Source organism: Primulina tabacum, chromosome 3 (assembly GCF_025594145.1).
Source record: "Primulina tabacum isolate GXHZ01 chromosome 3, ASM2559414v2, whole genome shotgun sequence".
Classification (NCBI taxonomy): domain Eukaryota; kingdom Viridiplantae; phylum Streptophyta; class Magnoliopsida; order Lamiales; family Gesneriaceae; genus Primulina; species Primulina tabacum.
Genome location: NC_134552.1, coordinates 783,533 through 789,859, shown reverse-complemented (window position 1 = coordinate 789,859; position 6,327 = coordinate 783,533).

Genomic DNA, 6,327 nt, shown 5'->3' with positions numbered 1-6,327 from the left:
ATGTGATTTCAGAGAATAAGCTCCGAACTAATTTTATTCATAACCGAGAATCCTTATCTGTGAGGATACAATAGTAGAATTCAAATATGTAGATAACATGTGAGAACCTGAAATTCCAGTAGCAACTCATATTTCAGAAGCTGGTATTTTTCCAGCAAAAATGTATTTTTCAGCAGATAGAATCCAGCAACAGAAGACCGAGAAAGCAGCAGACAGTTACTGATTCAACTTAGACTTGTAACTGAAGCATTAACATGGAATAAAGGCTGTTAATGGCAGATTATGGTCATTAACTGGAAGGCTAACAGTCAGATTTTTGGCCTATAAATAGCACCCTCAATTCCTGAAATTGATATTACCAAAACCTTGAGTTATCACTTGAAATTAGAGCTAAAAGAGTGCATATTTCGAAGCTGTAAAATCCAGTAGCGAGGCAACCAGATTCCAGAAAACTGCAACCGAAATATTTAGCAAATTACAGCAAGTGAGCTTATATATAAATATCTTGAAATCCGTTTGATAATTCTGTTTTAAAGTTCAGTTCTGTATGTTTGATTTCTGATATATGATTTTGAAGCACTGAAACTCCCTAGTGATTTAATGGTAGGAATATATATTTTGAACATTTTTGAATTCTGATTCTGATTCTGGCCTCACCCCTTAGAGGAGAGAACATATAGGGGACTGATATCAGTTTAGCCATGAAATTCACTAACGTGCTCAGTGCTTACTAATTCTGATTTCTGTTCTGAAACCTGTAAATTCTGAATTCTGATTTCTGTTCTGAAAATACGAGTTTTCTGTATATTATTGTATTATTGTTTCTGTTGAAAACAATTTCGAAACCTGGGAGTTATTCTCGTCCCTACTTACTGAGTGACAACCATATCACTCACCCATTAAACCCATCTCAGATAAGAACGATGAAGAAAAGTTAGAAGAAGAAGAGCAGATTCAATTTTGGGGCTGGTGATGAAGATCGTTGTTTTCAGTTCTGATTTATATTTTATATCCGCTGCATCTATTCAGACATTGTATTTCTGGTTTTACATTTCCGCTGTAAAATATTATTAATTGAGTTACATCAGACATTGAATATTCAGTATTATGAATAAAAGACTGATTTCTAAATTCTGTACTTTTGAGGCTTGTTGTTTTCGAATGTGAATTTGAGAGCAACGTCGGTGTCAACCAACCCCCGTCTCGGGGCGTGACATTGAAGTGGTATCAGAGCAAACCAGGTTTCATAATCTGGGGAGGAGGAACTAGAAGTAATAAGTTCTGATAGAGTTCTGAAATTAAGTTCTGAAAGTTACTGAAATAACTACTGTAATAGACTTCTGAAAATTAACTACTGTAATAGACTACTGAAAATATAGATTAACTACGTACAGATGGGAAAAATCAGTAAGGAAAACCAGAACCAGTAGATTGAAAACCAATAGACGCAAAACCAGTAGCCCGAAACCAGAACCAGTAGATGAAAACCAGTAGACCCAAAACCAGTAGCCCGAAATCAGAACCAGTAGACGGAAACCAGCAGATCTGAATGCAGAAGACTGAGTCAGTAGACTCGGAATGCAGCAGACTGGTTCTAACAGTGCTGGAAAAGCAGCAGACTGATTGCAGTAGCATCAGAATTGCAGTAGCCCGCGAATTCCAGTAGGCGCATGCAGTAGACCTTGCAAATGGCATGGAAGTTGAGGTATTTTTCGCGCAAACTTCAAACGGCCATAACTTTTGATCCAGGAGGAATTTTTACTATTAAAAGTATGCGTTGGAAAGCTCTCGACGAGGATAACCAAACCTAGAACCATTCAATCGTTCTAGCACCACCGACGAACTCCAAAATCCTTCGTTAAGATAGGGATATCATCATTTCCGTAAAATTTTCCAAAATTTTGAAACTTTGAGGAATTTTCATTTTCAAACGGCTTAATATTTTTGCACCAAACTTTGTACCATTCAAGTTCTTGATGTGAAGGATTTTTAGAAAAATTTTCACGCTATTCTGAGACCGAAAATTTTTTGAGCCATTTTCTTCTACTAAATGTTATAGGCATACTGATTCTGTTCATTCCAGTAATTGTCTATAGTTCGACTTGTATTCTTGATATCGTTTCTGAACCTTCACTTTCATGATTTGGATGTAGGATATGGCTGACCAGAGTAGCTACATTAAGAGCTTAGAGAAGAAGCTAGAGAAACTTAAGGAGCATAACTACTGCCTAGAGCTGGACAAAGACGAGTTAGAGCGTCGAGCAGAACACTTGAGGTGTGATGTTCAACGATATGCTAACTATCTGCATGAAGCAGAAGAGAGGAATAAGAAAACTCAAGAAGAGTTTGAGACCTCTCAAGAGACTGTTGCTGAGTTCATCGAGTTACGTGATACATTAGTTGAGAAGATCCAAAATACTTAAGGATCAAAATCACCAACTCGTAAACCAGCATAATCAGTATAGAGAACAGACTGATGCTTAGATTCAAGAGCTGCAGGACACTGTCGAAGTTCTTATCGACCAGAATGCGGTTCTGCATGGTCATATTGAACATCTGGAAGTAGTAGTAGCCAATCATGAAGAAGAACCCGAGGAGGATCCCGAAGAAGAAGAAGAAGTTGAAGAGGATCCTATGTATTTGGGATTAGGAGAAGTGATAGATTAGACATTCAGTAGTAGTCCTTTATAATACCACGTGTTCCATTTGCATTTATGTTTTCATTTTCGATGTTTCGTTGTAATTGCACTTTCTTGAGGAATCAATAAAAATTTATTTCTATCCATTGGTTTCATATTTAATTTTGGAGCAATTACTCGATCATTGTGATTCCTTTGTTTAGTCTCTATTCTGCCATCAACCTTAGAACTTTCATAATTGCAGAAAATGGACGGTCGACCAGTTAGAAACAATCGCAATCCTCGTTACGGCAACCGCAACAACAACCGTAATGACGAAGATGCACAACAACCCCAACAGCAACCACCAGCAGTTGGCCTCAGTCAAGTGGATTTGATGGCTATAACCACGATTGTGGCAACCACGCTACAAGGGTTGGTGAACCCTAATGCTAATCAGCCACCATCACCACCTCCAGCTCAAAATGGGACGAAACAGCACTATGAGTCTCTCCGAAGAGCAAGAGTCCAAAACTTTGATGGAAGTTCCGATCCCGAGGTCGAACAGAATTGGATGAAAGAGATGGAGAATCATCTTCGATTACTTGAGGTTCCACAAGGGATCAGAGTAGATGTGATTACACCTTTTCTTGTGGATAAATCTGCCAAATGGTGGGAAGAAGTCTCACCAGCTATGTTAGAGGCGGAACCTATCACTTGGCAAAGGTTCCGAGAGGCATTCCTGGGGCAGTACTTTCCAACAGCAGTTCGAGTGCAGAAGCTGTCAGAATTTGAAAGCTTGGTTCAAGAACCAAACATGACAGTGGTGGAGTATTCATCCAAGTTCCACTCGTTGGGAACTTACTCCCCAACCATAATGGGAGACGAAGCCTTGAAGATTCATCGCTTCAAGAAGGGGTTAAACAGCCGTATTCAATCTGCCCTTGCCGTTATCGAGCCCAATAGTTTTGATGAATTGATGGGAGCCGCCATCAGGGCTGAGAATGACATCAAGAGGCGTGAAGGCGAGAACAAACTCAAACGTCCTCAGCCAAGCCAGTACCAATCAGGCCAGCAATTCAAGAGGCCTAGGTTTTCAAGCAACCAATTTACCATTGCTCCATCCAAATGAACCACTTCTTCTCAATCAAACAAAGAAGGAGTCAAGTGCCAAACTTGCGGATTCACACACACTGGTGAATGTCGTAGGAATTCTGGAGCTTGTTTCCGTTGTGGAAAGATGGACCATCGCATTGCTCAATGTCCTCTTCCAGATCCAAGGAACGGACCAGCAGGAGGAACAACTCCAAACAAGCCTAAGGAGAACAAGCCAAATGCTCGAGTTTATGGTATCACCCAAGAGGAGGCTGACAACTCGAATGATGTCGTAGCCGGTACCCTTCTAATCAATAATATACCTGCTTATGTGTTATTTGATTGCGGTGCTACGCATTCATTCATGTCTAAGAGATTTTCCAAGAAGTTAGGAGCTAAGCCTGATAACTTAGAAGAACCATATAGAGTAGCAACTCCTGCTAATCGAATTTTAGAAACTCGCACTCTATATCGGAATATTGGTGTTCTCATAGAAGATCAAAATTTCAAGGCAAACCTGTTTCAACTAAACATGGTGGAATTCGACGTAATTCTTGGAATGGATTGGTTAGCCAAGAATCATGCTTTAGTAGACTGTCATGGAAAGACGGTAATCATCCAAGCTCCACACCAAGAGAAACTTTTATTTCATGGCAAGACCAAAGAACGAAAGACTCTTCTTTCTGCTTCTCAAACTTGGAAAGCCATGAAAAGTGGAGAAGAAGTTTACCTAGCTATGTTAAGCGAGGTAAAGAAAGAAACCACACTTAACTTAGAAGAGATTCCGGTAGTACAAGAATTTTCGGATGTATTTCCCGAAGAACTCCCTGGCGAACTTCCCGACCGCGAGGTGGAATTTGAGATTAATTTAGTGCCCAATGCTACACCAATCTCAAAAACACCATACCGAATGGCTCCGGCAGAGTTGAAAGAACTCAAAGAGCAACTTCCAGAATTGTTGGATAAGAAGCAAATCCGACCAAGCGCATCTCCGTGGGGAGCTCCTGTCCTATTTGTAAAGAAGAAGAACGGAAGCATGAGGATGTGTATTGATTACAGAGAGCTGAATAAGATTACAATCAAAAACAAGTATCCGCTTCCAAGGATAGATGACCTGTTTGACCAACTCAAAGGAGCTTCAGTCTTTTCCAAGCTCGACTTAAGGTCAGGCTACCACCAATTGAAGGTCAAGACAGATGATATTCCGAAGACAGCCTTCAGAACAAGATATGGACAATATGAGTTCATGATAATGCCATTCGGATTAACCAACGCTCCAGCAGTATTCATGGATCTCATGAACAGGGTGTTCAAGCCATTTTTGACAAGTTTGTTGTGGTATTCGTCGACGATATTCTGAGGAAGACCACAAAGCACATCTTCGTCTCACCCTCCAGAAGCTGAGAGAAAAGGAACTATACGCCAAGTTCAAGAAATGCGAATTCTGGCTAGAGAGTGTCACATTCTTGGGACACATAATATCAGCAGCAGGAGTATCTGTGGACCCTAAGAAAGTCGAAGCAATCTCAGATTGGCCTAGACCAAAGACTGTGACAGAAATTAAAAGTTTCTTGGGATTAGCAGGCTATTATCGAAAATTTGTTGAAGGATTCTCTTCAATAGCAATACCTCTCACCAAACTCACACAGAAGAACTCTAAATTTCAATGGAGTGAAGATTGTGAGAAAAGCTTCGAGAATTTGAAGAAGAAGCTTACATCCACGCCAGTGTTGGCATTGCCAACTGAAGGCAAAGACTTCATCATCTACAGTGATGCATCTAAAGGAGGTTTAGGATGTGTACTCATGCAAGAGAGAGGGGTGATTGCATACGCGTCAAGACAGTTGAAGCCGTATGAACAGAATTACCCAACGCATGACCTCGAATTAGCTGCAGTAGTGTTCGCACTAAAGATTTGGAGACACTATTTATATGGTGCTAAGTGTGAGATTTTCACTGATCACCAAAGCCTCAAGTACTTGTTCACTCAGAAAGAGTTAAACATGAGGCAGAGACGATGGATTGAACTCTTGAAAGACTACGACTTGACGATAAGCTGCCACCTAGGCAAAGCAAACAAGGTAGCCGATGCTTTGAGTCGGAGGGATATGAACAAAGTAATCCTGACATCACTTTCAGCACAACCATGTCTTCGAGAGACAATCAAGATAAGTCAAGATAGAGATTCCGCTTTGGTGAAACTAAAAGAGCAAGTTAAAGAAGGGAAATCACCAGGATTTTGAGATCGATAACAAAGGAATCTTGTGGATGAAAGGACGATTGTGTGTACCAGACATCGATAATCTTCGACAATAAGTAATGTCTGAAGCACATAAGTCAAAATTTTCAGTTCATCCTGGCAGTACCAAGATGTATAGAGATTTGAAGAAAATTTTTTGGTGGAGTGGAATGAAGAAAGACGTAGCAATGTATGTTTCTAAGTGTCACGTGTGCCAGCAAGTCAAGGCAGAGCACCAAAGACCTGTAGGACTTCTGCAACCTCTAGAAATTCCAGAATGGAAATGAGAACATATCTCCAACCAAAGTCTAGACAAAGTCATGACGGCATCTGGGTAATCGTAGATAGACTCACAAAATCTGCACATTTCTTACC